Source organism: Hipposideros armiger, unplaced genomic scaffold, assembly GCF_001890085.2.
Source record: "Hipposideros armiger isolate ML-2016 unplaced genomic scaffold, ASM189008v1 scaffold_244, whole genome shotgun sequence".
NCBI classification, from domain to species: Eukaryota; Metazoa; Chordata; class Mammalia; order Chiroptera; family Hipposideridae; genus Hipposideros; species Hipposideros armiger.
This window is the reverse complement of record NW_017731594.1, coordinates 1,750,551-1,767,978: the sequence shown is the minus strand read 5'-3', so window position 1 is coordinate 1,767,978 and position 17,428 is coordinate 1,750,551. Positions and strand designations below refer to the sequence as shown.

Sequence of the window (17,428 nt, the reverse complement as noted above, 5' to 3'; positions counted from 1 at the left end):
TCCGCAAGGCCTCCCCAATTCACTCCAGCCCAAGATGCCATTTTATGTCCATTTCTTCTACATATCATTTAATCGATATTATCAGTTCTCCCCATACATACATCATTTTTCAAGGGATACATGTAAAATACTACTTTGGTATGGGCCTCTCAACTTCCTAGAATATTTGGATCAGCACTAGAACTACTTTCAACACAAAGATGGTGTCAGACCAATTCAAGATAAAATACCCCCTCCCCAAAAAATGATTTACGACATCTGAGCTGCATCTGCTGCCTCGGTCTTTAACAAAGGGCCTTTTCAACAGGAGAGCAGCAATGAGGGAAGAAAAGGAAAGAAACAGAAGCTGGCTCTGATGCACCCATTTCACCATCCATAAATGACCTTTTCATGAGGATGTAGCCGATAAGGAGAGGAGGACAGACAAAAAGCATTCTTGACATAGGAATGGAATAGCAGCTCCCCCTCTGTGTCTGGTCCAGTTACTCAGAATGGCTTTGTCATGGCTGTGCCTCTTGTGAATTATGAGCTTCTCCCTCTCTTCCCCCACCCCCTTCCCCCAGGCTTCCTACTAAAGACAAGATGCAGCTGCCTGGGCCTCTCGACATTTCCCGGCAGTCTACAATGGTGAAATAAAATACCATGTTATGCTGGAAAACTAGCCGGTCTTTTCTTCACATGGGCTGTGCTAGCTCCTGGCCAGGATAAAGGATCCCGGGCCTGAACTCTGCTGCTCCTCCGGAGACCTGTGACATGATCGGGACAGCACTCAATCCTTCTGCGTCCCAGCTTCCCAGCATGCTGTTAGTAATTACCTTCTAAAGCGATTATATATGTGTGTATAACACATGTACACTCCACCCTCTTGAAATGTCGTCCTGAAGGAGGGCATTTGCTTATGATTAGAGCAACTATTTTACTTCCAAGAAGAGAGGCTCTGTGGCCCTGATGCCACAGATGATCTGGGACTTGGACAGGCCTGTGATCTTCCCTATTTGCATCTTTTGTGTACTCACTGCCAGAAGGATTGCATTATATAAAATAGGCTGAGGTTTATACATAATGATTGGTTGAACGGCTTGTAATATTGCAATCTCGGCTTTATCTGCCCCAGAGAAAAATGGAACCAGTTAAAACAGGTCTGTAACCCAGCATGGAGATGTGGAGTGAAGTGTTGGGAAGATATCAAATTGGAGACTATCTCTAGTGAAGCAGTTTAAACCCCATTAAAGACTGAGGCTGAAAGTAACCTTGAGGCCTCCTCCTCGTATCCTGATGTCAGCCTTTAAATACCAGGATAGGCTTCAAATCTCAGCAAAGGTTTTGCTGAGCCAAGAGCAGAGGAAAAGGAAGAATGAGAAATGACCAAGTTCTCCTTGCTGATGACAGTAGCTAGCTCTCCAAGTGACAACAGACAGCCCTCTGTACACATTCTTCTCCCGCTTCACCCTAGATATTAGCTAGCAAATAGGATCAATGAAGACCGCCCCCCTCTCCCTGTTGGATGTGCCTTGCATTCAGAAACCTCTACTAGACTAGAATCATCAGATGCTAAAAATAGAATCTCTTTCTGACCTCTCTGTGGGGTGTGCATGGGAGAGTAGGTAAGGCTCCAATTAGCAATGCAAATATTCATTGATACATATGCGCGATTGGACAAACAGGCCCTCTGGGAGTACACAAATAAAATCTGAAAGTAGTTCAACTTGCCAACTGAGGGGCAAAGATGGAATCTTAATTCTTTTTCTCTCTTTTTTGTAATCGGTACTCACTATATATAGTTAGGTTGAATTACTAAATTGAAAACATCCATGCCCATTTTGAAGCACATAATCCGAAAGAAAATTGTCAAAGGCAATGGATATATACACCATGCCTTGAACCACTTCTCTGCTTTGCTGTTGTGAGGTTAAAATGCTTTCCAGGTGTAACTCGTTAATTTTTACAAGTCGTTGCTGAAGGAAGGGTAGTACAGTAAGCAATCGCCATTCTTCCGTTGTGCAGATGCGAGAACTGAAGTGCAAGGTGCAGCCCACAGGGAGCCAACGAGTCAGAGTCAGAGTCAAATATGTGAACCTGGGGCAGAGGGGGCAGAAATGCAGCCTAGAATCTTCTCTGCAGCTCCTTTTCTATCTCCTTGCCCCTGCTGACTGTACAACCCTGGCATGGGGAAGCCCTGGCATTGACTCTGGTGCAGTAGGAGAAACCTCCCCCTGCCCATCAGAGGGGCACAGCACAGAGGCAAACCCCGGAACTCAGTTAGGGCAGGGCCTCTGTAGTTCCCCAATGTGTGCTCACCTCCACCTTGCACCTCCCAGTGCTGACCTAACTCAGCATGTGGCTTGGCCCTAGTCAACGCCGATTGAATAAAAGAATGCCATTTGCGATGACATGGATGGACCCAGAGGGTTTTATGTCAGACAGAGAAAGACAAATACCATATGATCTCACTTATATGTGGAATTAAAAAAGAAATAAATGAACAAACAAGACAGAAACAATCTCATAGATACATGAACAAAATGATGGTTGCTAGATGGGAGGGGTATTGGGGTGCAGGGTGAAAAGGGGAAAAGGATGAAGAAGTACAAATTGGCAGTTACGAAATCATCACTGGGATTGCAAAGTACAGCTTAGGAAATATAGTCAATAATATTGTAATAACTATGTATGGTGTCAGGTGGGTACCAGACTTTTTAGGAGGATCATTTCATAAGTTTTATAAACGTCTATTCACTATGTTGTACACCTAAAACTAGTATAATGTTGAATGTCAACTGTAATGGAAACATTAAAAAAAATTTAAAGAAAAAAGCGAATGAATGAATGCCTTGCTGGCTTTTAATATTTCTTGGGCCGGCCGAGTGGTGCGTTGGTTAAGAGCTGGCTTGGGATGCCAGCTCTGAGCAGCAGGGCCCTGGTTTGGATCCCACATGGGGGCCAGTGACGCTGCCCTCTACAGCTAAGATGGTGAACAACAGCTCAACCTGGAGCTGGGCTGCCATGAGTCGCTGGCGACGGCGTAGGCTGCAGCCCCTGTTGCAGCGGGCTGCCATAAGCTACTGTGTGTGGCTAGCAGCCAGCGTGAGTGGCCGGCAGCCGGTGTGAGCTGCCAAGAGCTACCATGAGCGACCGTCCAGAGGCTGGCGACCAATCTGCTTCATCTGGGAAGAACACAATGATAATACCAACATGGGCCAGTGAAGCGCCGTCCTCCACAACTAGACTGAAGAACAAAAGGACAGCAACTTGTCTGTTCCTCTTCCCCGGATTCCCCAGCACTGTTCCCCTCCCTCAATTCCCCAATAAAATCTTTAAAAAAAAATTCTTAAAATGGTACAGTCAGTCGCTTAGAAGAGAAAAAAGCTGCCTAGCATCACTTATCTGCACTTGTTCCTGCAAAAAACAGCAATAAGAATCTCCCCAGCATGACACAGCCATATGCATTTGGTTCTAGTGATGCCGTTTTTTATGTTTAGGTACATAAACATTTATTTATATGCCTAAGTAAATAAATAAACACCAATACCATATATGAGGAAGCGTCTTCGATATGTTGAGTGAGAAAGTTATGAAACAGTGTGCCCACGGGGCTGCACGCTGTTAAATACATGGTCTCATCTGACCCTCACAGGAATCTTCTGAGGTGGGCATTCTTTTTTTGTTCCTTTTTGTAGATAAGGGAGCTGAGACCTAGAAAAGTTAAGTAGCTCGCCTGGAGTCACACAGCTTAACAATGAGGGTTTTACCCCGAGCCTGTGTGACTCCAGAGCCTGGTGTCTTGTTGCCTTTCTCGGGCTCTTGTTCGCACCCTGGCATTGTGGCTCGTCTCTTTCTCTTCTTGTCTCTCAGTTTCTGTGTCTCTCTTTCTCTCCTCTCCCTGCCACCCGACTCCTGCCACATATGTTTATCTATGCATAGCTTTCTTCACATTCTCCAGGGGTTCATGATTTAGAAAAGTCTCATTGGCGGAGAGACTTGCCAGGCCCAGATTCAAAGGCCGAGCAGTGTGTCTGATATTCCAGCCATCAGGCCACTGCCTAAGGTCACCACGCAGCTGTTGAGCACGTCCCAGACTCACAGACTCTGCCTGGGCTGGGGCTGTCCCTGCATTTGGTCACTTGGATTTGAGAACAGCAATTATTAATCTTAGAGGCAGTGTTTAGAAATGACTGCCCGTTACAGTTTGCTGACTAGTATGTATAAACATATGCTATCGGTATAAATAATTTACATCAGAGATGTGCTTGGGTTCTTTGGTAGAAACACTCTTCCTGCTCCAGAAACCATGGAGATCAAAAGATTATCCAAGGAGCAGTTGCAATCTTCTTTGTTCAGCGCAGAGATACATGCCTCCAATAGCTAGCATTCTGAGTAAGGACTCTGTAAAAACACATGCTAAGTGGTTTACTTATATTATCTTATTTAGCCAAGGCTTATAGGGGTTAAACAATAGCCCAATGTCACTTACAAGTTGGAGGAAGAGCCAGCTCTCCAATACAGGTGGGCCTCATGTCAGGGCCTAAGCTTTCCACCCTTTAGTTCTCAGTGACAAGCGCTTTGGCCATCCCTGCAAATGACAACGATGAAAACAGCCCAGCAAGGAACTTGGAATGTAGTAGCAAGGATTTTTAAAAGGTTCATAAATATAATAAAAAAGGGCAGAATGCAATCTAATATTAACCTTTCGGTCCAACAGATAAGGAGTAGTAATGATTTCTTAAGAAGAACAAACCTTTAATTTGTGTGTGATGCTTTTTAAAAGAGCGTGGAGCAAAGCGGAAACCACAGTGCACACTCTGAGATGGGCAGTCTTCCAAACATCACAATTACTTCTGTGGAAAAGCAGAGCTAAAACTAATGGGGTAAAAGTCCAGGAAGTCAGTGGCTGGGTGGGGTTAAAACTTGTTCTGTGCATCTGGAGATAAAGGACTCAGAAAAGCCAAAGAAAGATTAATGACCCAATGGCAGTCACCCCCAAATACTAGAGGGATGGCTGCTACCATCAGCAGAGCACAAGCACTGGGAATCCAAGAATTAACCACTAACACTGCAGGGCCCGAGGCCGAAACCTTCCCTTGGTTTATTTAGTTTTGCTCTAAATCATTTACTTAATAAACTGTCATTCCTAGGATAGTACATGCTGTATTAATTTATGACCATTATCGGGTTGAGAGAGAAAACACAAAGTTTGCATACCAAAGAAAAAATATCCCAAATTGTTTTCTTTAGATACATGACTACATATGGCAAAGCAATGCCAAAACTCACCTTTGAAGGGTTGTCTAAACTCAACAGTTTTTAAATGTCTCCAAACCCCAGTTACATTGGCAATGGTATGATCTCCCCCACCGAAATTCTACTTTTCATAAATGTCTATCCATTGTGACTGAAACTGTATTCCAAAGTTTGGGGAGAATGCAGAGCTAGAGAGTTCAGTAGCTTGGTGGGAGAGTCATTAGAACTTGACCCTCTTCAACGTATGTTCATCAAAGATGCTGTTTTTTCAATATGAAGACATTTATTCTGCTAATTCATCTTCTGCCTGCAGTCATACCTCTTAGTTAAGGGGTTGCATGGAATGGTAAAAAAGCTGTAACACAACTATTTCCAGAAGAAGCTTGTTTGTACTATCTTTGCCCTTTAAGGGTTCTTTCATTGCATTTATCTTTTTCCAAAAAATCTTGCTAGAACTTGCAAACTTCTAACAGAAATTAGTATGGAGCAGTCAGGCAAGTAGGAGAGGAGAAAAACAGCAGTCCTGACTTTGAAAAGTATTTACATACATTCCAGTGCATTCCAAACACATAAAGAATAAACTGAGCAGGGAAACACATTCCATGCCCAAAACTGAATCTTTCAAACTGGGATCTGAGTGAAAGAAACACTTTATGTTACTACTCCATATAGAGAAACAGAGCAGAAACTGTAGGCCCAAATGAAGTGTTCGTGGAAGATTCGTGAGAGAGAAGGGCAAACATACACCAAGGAGATACTTCTCATAAGGACATGCTTTGCAATTCGAGCATTTTTGGGCTTGCAATGGAATTTTAAAGCCATCCAGAAATAACAGATGTTTGAACCCAAATGATCCGACTTTTGATGCCAAAATTAGTGCTTTAAAGAGGAACGTTTGCCCGAAACTAACAATAAAAAAAAAAAATAAAAAAAATAAAGAGGAACGTTAGAGTTGTAACATATGAAAAACTTCAGTAACTCTTCTCCAGGCGAATAGTTGAAAGAGATTTATCCCGTGGCTTGCTGACCTATCCTTTTATCTGTGCCCATTTATATTCTAAGCGATAAAAATTTCTGTCAAATGGAAATATTAATAACTAAAATGCAAGTCTCTTTTCTAGTTCTGACTTCAACCTCCCTTCTCTCCCCTCTGAGCACTCTATCTCTAAATTGAATTATGAAACCAGGCAGAGGACCCTTCTGGACATGATTTATCCCCAAACTCTTACCTATGAAAAGGTTATGGTTGAACCTACGCATCATAGAGCCATCTAGCTAATGTAATAGTTACAAACCGCAAGCCAGGTATTTCAAGCAAGCAAACAAAAGCCAGCCAACACCAACTCCCACCCACAATAAAAAAGCAAACTTGACTTTGCAAGCTACTTTTCCCCCAGGTTAAACAGGTAACAGACAAATGTCAAATCTCGGCTTTGCTTGGGTTAAAGGATACAGGAAGGTTGTTGCTTGGTTCTAAAGTAAGATGGTTGTTTTTCCATCAGCTTGTTAGGTTAACTACCCCACCCCCACCCCCAACTCTGTGTTAAACAAATGAGTGCAATTTAGACATCAAAGAACTTTATTCAGTTTTTCAAAGAAACTTCTTGTCCATCTCATTTACCAAATAAACTTCCCAGCAAGGTAGCAAGGTTTATGGGATGCTAGCATAAAAATGTTTCTTATTTCAGCACACGGATGCTGGAAAATAGCGCCTGTGAGGAGAAAGTGGCAGTATGGTCATGGTTTTAAAAGGGAGCCAGGAACTCAAACTGTAGCTGCATTTTAAAAATAGCATAGCAGCTATGATTATAATTTAGCTCCACAGCACGTAAGCGTGGTATGAACAGGAAATGGGAGTACATCTTCTGAGCCTGATAAGATTCTCTAATGCGAGACATATGCTCTGTTTCTTAGCTGGAGGGCTGGCCCAGCCAGAAAGAAGAAAAGCATATATGTTTATCTTTAGTCCAAAGATCAAACTTCTCAGCCTAGGAAGATTTCTGTGAATTGCTATTGAATTAAGTGATGAAGTCAGGAAATGTGCAGCGTAGATACAAATGTGGGGAAACTACCTTTATTAGAAAAATTAGAATATGAAGTAACTGGCTGAAGGAAATGAATGAAGTGAACTATGCGTCTTGAGCCTGTGTTATCTCAGGGCAGGCAGTCTGCACAGGGCACAGCTAGCTGCTCCTTAGGGAAACCAGAGCTCATCGACGGGACGTTCCTGACGGAAGAGGCTCCATTGTCTATAAAAGGCCAGAGTTGAATTCACTAAGGATCAGATGTTTCAAACACACTTTGCGATATCAATAATGATTCACGGTTCTACTTATGACAAATAGAAAAGTAACAGAATGCCCTTGAGATTACCCTTATATTTATTGAAGGAAGGAAGTGATGGTTTATATGTTTCCAGATTAGTGTTTTAGAGAAAGTATAAGATAGAGAGAGCTACATGGCTGAGCAACTGAGACATGACAGCATCACATCACCCAATTTTATAGTCCACATTAGGGACAGTTAAAAGTTGGAAACAGTGCAACCCCAAGTGCGATTGGTGACAGAAGTCAACTAATGTAATTGAAGGTCCTTTGCAAGCTTTACAGAGCACTGTAAATTGCTGGTACATTTTTATACTTATTAGGTGCCAAGAACTCATCTAAACATTTTAAGTCCTATTATTAACCTCCTTTTTACACACTAGGAAACTGAGACACACAGAAGTGAAGAAACTTGCCTAATGTCATACAACTGGCAAGTGACTGAGCTAGAATTTGAGCACAGCCAATATGACTCTAAAGTGTATGCTCTTACTCTTCATGCTGTGAATTATATTGTGATTCCCCCAAAATATAGCACCCACCACTGTTCCATGTTGTAATGCTGTGACAATATGACGAATACATACTATCAACTGAGAGGAACACTGATTCCAGTGGCAGCCAAATTCTAAGAAAAAATAAATTATACCCCCTTCACCTATGCTCAACCTTGCCTTATTCTGTTTTAATATTTTAAAATTTAAGCTCTATTTTTAAATTAAAATCTTATGGTTCTTAAAATGTTTCTGTGTTCACTATGTATACTGTAAGATTTTATTTTATTTAAGTCCTTTTTTGGAGAAGTGGTTAACTCCAGGATGGGGGCAGGGAAACTATAAGGTGAGTCTGGCGCATCTTGTGATGCCAAACAGAGCAAGGAAGTGCTCAGAACACAATGGCAGCTTGTCAAAAAGACATAAGGGCCGTCCAGAAAGAGCTCCCACTGGCCAGAGCTGGAACAATTTGAGCAAGAAATAAATAACAATAGCATTGATTTATAACCCATAGAATAACACACATATCCATGAATCATACTGATATTAACAAATATGTCATTGAATTTAAAAATAAGTGGGGGAGAAGAGACAGCCTATCTTACATAAAAATTCCAAATAATAAATGTGGAACAAATGAGGAAAACAGAAAACTGAAAACAGACCACCGTCATATTTGTTACAGGCAAGATTTATCAATGGATGCTCAAGTCAGTGGACTAGGAACAGGATATTTTCATCATCTCAGTGTCTTCCCCAAATTTTTATCAATTTTAAAGGTAAAGAGAGTAACTTGATAGTGGAGAAACCCAGCAAATGGCAGCTTAACCAGGTATGAGCGTGAACATCACTAGTAATAAGATACTAATATCGTGAACTTCTGGATTCTGATGTCCTGAGGACACATCACTTCTGTGTATTCTGTTGAAAACGCATACACTCAATTTAATCATGAGAAAACAGTCAGTGGGCACAGCGAAACTGAAGCACATTCTACAAAAACCTGACTAGCGCTCTTCCAAAGTGTTCAAGTCATGGGAGGCAACAAGAGATTGAAGAAAGGTCCACCTTGTCGGAGACCAAGGAGACCTGACAATTAAATGCAATGCGAGATCCTGGATGGGCTCATAGAAAAGGCTATGAGGGAAAACAGGGTAATCCAAATAAAGTCTGCAGATTAGTTAATAATGGTAATATACCAATGTTAATTTCTTAGTTTGGATTCTTAGAATATGGTCAATGCAAAATGTTAATGTTAGGGGAAACTGGTCAAGCGCACTCTGTTCTATTTCTACAACTTTTCTATGAGTCTCAAATTATTTCAAAATAAAAAGTTAAAAACAAAACAACACACACACACACACATAAAGCCTTGATCCTCCATTGTTTTATATTGTTTAAACGATCTACTCCAATATTTTTCCTAACTCAGTCATTTCAATATCAATTTCAGAATTTTTGCCTATCTAGTCAACATTTACTGATTTCTCACAGGAGAGGAAACTGAGGCACAATGAAGTAAGTCACTAAGTCACAGCACTCACAGATGGCAGAACCAGGGTTCATCTTTAGGCAGTTTGATGCAGAGTCTGTCTTAACTTCTCCATACTAGCTCCCTCTGCTACCCAATACTGTTATCATCTGTACTAGTATTTACTTACTAGCATCTTTAAAATTGACCCCATTTATTTTAAAGTTAAAACACAATAATTAAATAATAAACTATGTTATAAGGTCCTCAGGATGGGGATTTTTGTTTTATCCACTGATATACCACAAGTTCTTTGAATGGCGCCTGGCACACAGGAGGTAATCAATAAACATTTCATGAGTGAATGAATTAAAAATTTTACATCACAACTGTAAATGGAAAGCCAGCATCATTTGCCAGAAATAGAAAGTAATCTTCAAAATTAACAAAATTAAAATAATACCGTATTATTAAATGCTGTTGCTTCCTGAATGCTCTGAACCAAAGGCACACTATGTTTTCTATATTTAAAAAGTAATGCAAATGTTATAAGATATAAAAAAGATATCAGTTGAGGGTGGCCGGTTAGCTCAGCTGGTTAGAGCATGGTGTTAATAACACCAAAAAAAAAAAAGATATCAGTTGCAGATAGATTTCTCCTTGATTTAATCAGAAAGATTCAAAGAGAATGACAAACAGAATACTTTTTCAACGAAATCAATTTCATTTAAAGTCATATCAGTATGCCACCTAAAATCATCACATAAATGACCAACATAAGGTGCCATTTTGCGGGGAAGATGGCCCTGTTCTAAAGGGACCAGCTGAATCAGGGCTCATGTCAGATTAGATAGCTCAGTCACAGCCTCCCTCACTCCTTAAATGTCATCTCTTCTCCTCTGTAATCTCCTACCTCCTCTCACTTACCTCTCATTTCTGTCTCCAATCTCCTGTAGAATTATTTGTAGTCTCTGTAACATTCCTTTGTACACACCTCTTTAATAACACTTGAAACATAAATTCATAATTTTTCTAAGCCTGCCTTACTCATTTACATTATAACTATTAAAGATCATCAGGGAGGGGAGTATGTCATAGTTTGCTTACATCCCCAGAGCTCTTAACAGTATCTAACAAGATGGTAGGCCCATGATAAATTGTTGAATTGTTAAATTAAGGAAATTACAGAAGGCAGAGGAAAAAAGAACTGTGCATTTTTTTTAACCTTGATTTTTTTTTAAGCCGTGATTTTGTCATCATCTCTGAAAAGCTTATTCTTGAGATCATTCATTAGATTTTCCCAAACACACATGAGGGTTCTCCATGAGGATGAAAAAGTAGATAACCATCCTTTCCTTCCAAATCTCTCAGAATTGATTTGCTTCCTAGAGCAATTATAATATATCACTCGTCCTTTGCAGAGTACATGCTAAAAGCTTGATGGATGCCTCCTTTGTAAACATTACTGCCGCATTTTTGTGGTTTGCTGATAAAGTGCGGGTAGGACTGAGGTCACTTTTCTAAACCTGGGTGATGATCTCTGCTCTCCACAGAAACGATGATGGACCGAAACAGCTCCTAGCTGACAACAGGTTAAAAGCATGTAGGGTGGCAAGAAAACACTACAGAACAACATTCTTACTAAAAGCCAGAAATGTAACATTCCTAGGACATCTCTTGAGATGGCTAACAGCAGTTTCTTAGGAATATGTAATCATGCCTAGACAGAAATCAACCTGTTAACAACCATTGCATTTGAGAACAGGATTCAATATATGAGTATATGAAAATAACACAGAGATGCATGGCAAGCATCCCGAGACACGGAGCTGAAATAATCTCTACCTTATGAAATTATTATACTGGAATCAATAGCTTTTATATACATGAAAAAATGCTTAGGAAATATAATGGAAGAAAATCTGTTTATAATAAGCAATAATATATACATGTAATACTTCATCCTCGTTCATAACAAATGCTATTACAACCACACTGAGATACCCATTTTCTCCTATTAGACAGGCAAAAATCCAAAAGTTTTACAACTGTTGGCAAGCTGTCAAGAAACGGGCACTCTCATACATATAGTATAAACTGACATAGTCCTTATGGAAGGCAATTTGGCAATAGTGTCAAAATTATAAACGCTTTTACCCTTTAACCTATCCACGCCACTCCTGGAAATTTATCTTTTATATGGGCAACACGTGATGTGGCTGATGGCACCACTGAAAAGGCAGCATGTGAGGAGCTCTGTTATACACTGAAGTATTGTTTGTAATAGCAAATGACTAGAAAAAAAAACCGAGCATTCATGCAAAAACTTCATTGTACAAAATACATTTGTGCAAAACTAAAAGATACAAATCTCGGTTGAGGAAGGTTTTACAAAATACCTTACCAGCACTCCTCAAAATTGTGAAGGTCAACAAAACCAAGGAAAGTCTAAGAAACTGTCACAGCCAAAAGGAGCCTAAGAAGACATGATGACTAAATGTAATATGATCTCCAGGAACAGAAAACAGTAAAACCAAAGTAATCTGGACAAACTATAGACTTTCGTTAATAATAACATATTAATATTGGTTCAATAATTGTAACAAGTGTAACATGCTGAAGTAAAGTGTTAATAATAGGGGGAAAAGATATACAGGAATTCTCTGTACTATAGTCACAATTTTTTGTAAGTACAAAACTGTTCTTAAGAAATAAAAGTTATTACAACGACATGGATGGACTTAGACAGTATTATGCTATGTGAAACAAGACTGAGAAAGACAATTACCATATGATCTCACTTCTATGTGGAATCTAAATAGAATAAACAAACAAAACAGAAATAGACTCAAAGATATAGAGAACAAACTGATGGGCTGCTAGAAGGGACAGGGGATGGGTGAGAAAGGTGGAGGGATTAGGAAGTACAAATTGGTAGTTACAAAACAGTCATGGGGATGCGAAACACAGTATGGAAATATAGTCAATAATATTGTAAAAACTATGTATAGTGTCAGATGGGTACTAGACTTATCGGGGGGACCACTTCATAAATTATATAAATGTCTAACTACTACGCTATACACCTGAAACTAATATAAAATAATATTGAATGTTCACTATAATTAAAAATATATATATATAGGTATATATATATATATATATATATATATGTAGCTATGGAATGTACAGTAGAGGGAATATAGTCAGTGGTATTGTAATAGCTATGTGTGGTGTCAGATCGATAGTAGGGGTTATAACTTTGGGAGGTGTGTAAATGTCTAATCACTATATTGTTTTGTACACCTGAAGCTAATAATAAAAAACTCTAAAAAGTTATGAATAAAAATAAATTATAGTACAGCCATGTAATGGAATAATTCGTGCAAAGTTGAAGAAAGAGTGAGGAAGCCCTCTCTCTGCACTGATACGGGAAGATCTGCAAGGCTGTTCAGTGAAAAGAGCAGTCATATAAGAACCTGTATTTGCCTAAAGAGACCTGCACGCATGACAAGGACCTAATTGCAGTGGTCATCTGTCAGGGGTAGAGTGGGAAAACAGGTGATGGAGGACATGGTGGGAAGAAAACAGAAACACACAAACACACACGGATGTTGACTATGTAAAAGGAATGCCTATTTAAGTAATTTTGTTAAGTCATGCCTGTATAAATAAGGAATGAAATGGACCCCTGGGTAAAATGTGATTATTGTTGAAAAACAACCCCCTCCCCCAAATGATGAATCTTTCTACCCCCTGCATCTCTACAGATTCATTTACAAAATAGGAACAAAATGAAAATCCAGCTGATTTAATCTCGCCAAACTTGTATGAACAAAAACTCCTAAATGACTTTGCCTAAAATATCATGCTACCCCAACATGGTATCCTGTTTCTTTTTCTTTAAAGTGAGGGTGGGCCTACATAAGATTTTCTGTTTTGAAAAACTCTTACTATTGATTAAAAGAGAGATAAATTATGGCTCGGGGGAAAAAAGAGAGGTGAGTGCAAAATGACAGATCCATAAAAAACTGAAATGAAGAACAATCTGTGAATGTTGAGTATTTTCAAAAGAGGTTAATGAAGTGAAGTTTTGTTCTACCTCTAGTAAGATATTCCTTCACTGAACATTTCAATAGTAGGTATATAAGAGGGATAGAAAAATTTGAAATTGGAACTTAATCATTGAAAAAAAAACCTAGTGATTTGAAGAGTGAGATTCATTTTGCCTTTGTTTCAAGGAACTGTTAGAAACACAATTCAGATGAAAAGGCATTTAATTATATGAGCTTCACAATGACATTATCCAAATTGGAGACATTATCTTCAAAATGCCTCGTAGCATTTGAGGCAGCACAGGTCAACGTACATATTGAAGTCAATGTGCTATGTATCTGAATATTTTAAAGTTATAAATCAAGCTAACAAATTGTTAAGTAAGTGTTAAATCCTCCGACCTTGACACATTCATAACAACCTAAAAGATGAGGTTTGAGTTTAGATTTCTCAGACCCTTCCGAGTTCTATACCAGTGAGTAACAGCAAGGACAGAAGAGGTGGGGGAGGGGCCATGGAAGTTGCTTGGACCACGCGAGCTGGGAATGCCTCTATCCAGATTAGCCCCAGAGTGGGCCTGTCTGCTTGGCAACACAGACACCTCACCCATGGGCAAGGGCAGGGCCAAAGGAAGGCGACAGTAGGACCCTCCAAAGTTTCGAGCCCAGGGCGAGGGGCCCTTCTGACCTGGTCTAAGGGAGGAGCTGCTTCAGCTCTTCTTAGTGATCATGATGAGATGAGGGACTAGAGAGCAAAGCTTTCATCCTTCTGGGTCCTATGGAAAAACTCTTTGAAAGGGAGACGTTTTTAATGATGATGTTAACTAACAAATAGACAAAAATCAAAAGATGTAACGATTTGTCTTGGGCAGCATGCAACATTGTGGTTTTCTGAAATTTAAGGCCATATATAAAATAAAGTGGAGTTGGTTGATTTTTGTTGCTTTTTGTGTGTGATTTTTACAGAGTGTGTGATTCAACAGATAATCTCTAGAGAGGAGGAATGTTGGTAGGGAGTCTAGACAAGGCTTCTTACGCTTCAGTTTGTATTAGTCTTAACTGTTGCATTTTTTTTCTTTTGATCATATAGTTATATATCATTTACATTAAAACAACAAAACAGTAAAGATCTTCCAATAGTCCCTAAAGCAAATATAGAAGTTTAAATGTTGAATTTAATTATCAGGCATAGGTTTTTGGGTCCCCAGATGAAGTATTGCCAACACAACATATTAGGTAATGTGGCAAATACAGAAACTCTATTTTTTCTTAACGGCAACATTCACATTTGAAGCAAGCTGTCAGTAGCAAACAGCTTTGCTTGAGTTGCCGGGTTTAGCAGATGTCTTTGTTAGGAATGTGACAATTATCACCATTATTTATTTTGCTGAATATCAAGTGGTACAGAGGGAAGCCAAGTTCTCATCAATAGCGCACATGGTAAATTACATCATGCTCCCTTCTCACATGTCTTATTCTTTGTTATTTGCTCTTGAAATTATCATAAAAAGACATCTCTGATTTAAAACTGAATGCAGGTCAAAGTTGATATCAACTGTCACACAAACCTATGTAGGTTACATAGGAAAAAAGAAAGTGTTTTTTCCAGCCACTTTACTTGCTGTATAATGCGCAGTTAACATTTACCGAGCACGTAGTCTGTACCAGATAATGAGTAAGCGTTTTACATACATTAACTCTTTTAATTGTAATCAGAAACTCCCAGGATATTCACATATATTCTGTCACTTGTACTGTGTCTTCCTCTTAACATGTTATTATTTGTTCTATTAGCCACATGTTTTGATATGGTGACTATCATGAATTTTTGTCCACTGAATAATTCCTACTATAGACACTGTATTATGAATAGAAAAATTATATTGTAATAAAGACCAATTCGTTAAGGAAAACAACATAAAAATCTTGCTCTCCAAATTAAGCTAAATTTTATTCTTAATTCTATCAATTAAATCAAGGCAAGTCTTGATATAGATTTCAATTCAATAAACAATAAAGCACCCTCTATGAGAATGCTTTACATTCTCTGGGTTGGATACAAAAATGAATTAGACTTTGTCCCTCTCTTCTAAGTGTACAGTCTGGTGGAGAAGAGAAACAAACGGATGCCAAGAGATAGTGTGGTGAATTGTGTGTTCCAGGTATCAACCAAGTATTTAATTATGTGGGGAGGCTCTTGTTCTGACTTTGGTAATGGGGAGAGAGCATTTTGAAGAACGATTTGAATTGGGCTTTGAAGACCAGTTAAACTTGCAAAAGCTGATCTGGAAGGAAGAGCACCTGACAGAGGCAATAGTTTAAAAAAAGGTAACTGAGCACAGGGCCTGTGCTCAGAGAGGACTAGTCACAGACCAGCCTGCAAGAGTTGAGTGGAAGAGAAGGCTAGAAGGATGGATTTGGACCAAATCATGGAGGGTTTTGACCATAGAAGGCAATGGGTGGAAAAAGAAAGTTTTGGAGCTTGGAAATGACATGCCCAGATCTGAATCTTTAGAAGGCGATTCCAGCAGTAATGTTAAAAAAAGTCAACATTTAAAGTATTGGTGGGAAAGAACTAAATACAAAAGCACTTGTGTGACTAGCAAAGTTGATTTGCTCTTATCGCACTAAATGAAAGAAAAAAGAAAGTAAAACTAGAGAGGCAGTGGTCAGAGGACACTTCCAGTCTGAGAGTCTCAGATGTGGAGATGTTTGTGAACAATGGTATAAACTAAGGTGTGGCTACACTCAGGAGGGTCTGAGGCAGAACAAGATGGAGTCACAGAAAACAAGGTAAGGAACTGATAGGCGAGTGAGTTAAAAAGATTATCAACATGGATTTTGCATCCCAAGGAAGAATGTACTGGTTATAGTTGAGATTTTTTTATATGACAAAACTCACATTAATGTGGTATTAAAACATACGAGTAGCTAGAAAGATACTTGGAAGGCAGACACTCAGTTTTGTTCATTCAACAAATACATATTGAGCCACATGCTTCAAGTGACACTGTACTTAGTAAGCATGATATGGTGGATTCTTCTCAAATCATAGTTTAATTAATACTAACATTTTACTTCCCGTGGTCAGAGGGTACAACTTAGCACCTGAGGATCTTGTACTAAAAGTAGAAAATACAGTCTGGTGACTGGGAAGAAAAAAACAATTATAGGAAAGCTAAACCCAGTAGCATCACCTTATACTTAAGTAAATGGTTGAACGCAGTAAATAATAGTAATTCCCAAGAAATTGCTTGTAGTCAGCGTGAAACTACTAATCACTCCCTAATGTTTTGCCCTAGAGTATAAACTTTCACACACGGAGACTCTTTCTACAGCCAATGAACCCAGATCTGCAGTGTCTCAAGTCTCCCTCCGGGCTGTCACAACACTAGCTGGGTGGTGGCACAGCTGGAGCCACTGAATGCAAGGAGCACAGCAAACGGGGCTCACGGGTCCTTTGTACCCCAGATGGAGACACAGCCACAATTTTCTAAAGTTCTAAAAAATAAATAAGTTGTTTTTCTAGAGGAAAGTACAGTGACTCCATTATATACACTCATCAGGAGATTGTACAGAGCTTGGGATGTGGTAATCATCAACTCAAAGAGGAATTGTTAGTCAGATATGGAAAAATATATGTAAATAAACTCTAGAAGTACATGCTATCTCTAGAGCTTCTCAGAGAACGCTGACCTAGTCCTAAAGCACGTATTTACATATTCTTTTTGAACAACTTTTAAAGTAAAATCAGAAGGCTTATTTTGCGTCACATAGGTTGGTCCCATATAGAAAAACGTTGATTATTGTTGAAGCTGTGTGATGGATACGAGCATGTATGATACT

General features: G+C 39.3%; 1 protein-coding gene across 1 annotated transcript in view; it reads right to left on the bottom strand.

The window, feature by feature from the left end:
* Positions 1–17,428, bottom strand: part of HERPUD2 (HERPUD family member 2) — a 97,564-nt gene that overhangs the window by 79,358 nt on the left and 778 nt on the right. The gene's annotated exons all lie outside the window — the stretch shown is intronic.